The sequence below is a fragment of the Etheostoma spectabile genome, chromosome 16 (genome assembly GCF_008692095.1).
Source record: "Etheostoma spectabile isolate EspeVRDwgs_2016 chromosome 16, UIUC_Espe_1.0, whole genome shotgun sequence".
Taxonomy (NCBI): domain Eukaryota; kingdom Metazoa; phylum Chordata; class Actinopteri; order Perciformes; family Percidae; genus Etheostoma; species Etheostoma spectabile.
The window spans coordinates 23,188,253-23,188,712 of record NC_045748.1 but is presented as its reverse complement, the minus strand read 5'-3'; the positions used below and the strand labels follow the sequence as shown (position 1 = coordinate 23,188,712).

General features: G+C 47.4%; 1 protein-coding gene and 1 long non-coding RNA gene across 6 annotated transcripts in view; one reads left to right on the top strand and one right to left on the bottom strand.

Annotated features, from left to right (window-relative positions):
• LOC116704177 (uncharacterized) overlaps positions 1–460 on the top strand; it is a 23,462-nt gene that overhangs the window by 14,234 nt on the left and 8,768 nt on the right. The window lies entirely within an intron of this gene.
• sptan1 (spectrin alpha, non-erythrocytic 1) overlaps positions 1–460 on the bottom strand; it is a 49,267-nt gene that overhangs the window by 45,236 nt on the left and 3,571 nt on the right. The window lies entirely within an intron of this gene.

Here is a 460-nt window from a genome sequence, read left to right as displayed (position 1 = left end):
ACAATAACTGATTAAAAGAGTTAGGGAGAGAGAGGGAGTGCAATGGAAGTACTCACAGAGAGACGGCTGGCTCATTATGAATGGGTCCAGCACGGGTAGAATGGCGGTCAGTGGAGTTACACACGTGTGTATGAAATGTCTGTATCGCCACTGCGCTGCATTTTTTATGAACTATGATATTCTGACCATGGGTCACATCTCTCGCCCAGGTCCAGCAGGCTCCGTCTCACACGCTGTTAATCTACCAACTGAAGTTAGTTGTTTTTCACCGTGGCGGCCGCGATTGCAGAATTACCCGCGGAAACACTGGTACGAATACAGGTTTATCATGCTTAACAATATTCAGCTGTGTTAATAATAATTAAAACTGTAGACAAATGTCAGAAGTGTGGACCGGCGCTGCTGTGTGGCGGTGCTGCGCGGAGAGTAAGAGGAGAGAGAGTAGAGGAGAGATCCAACA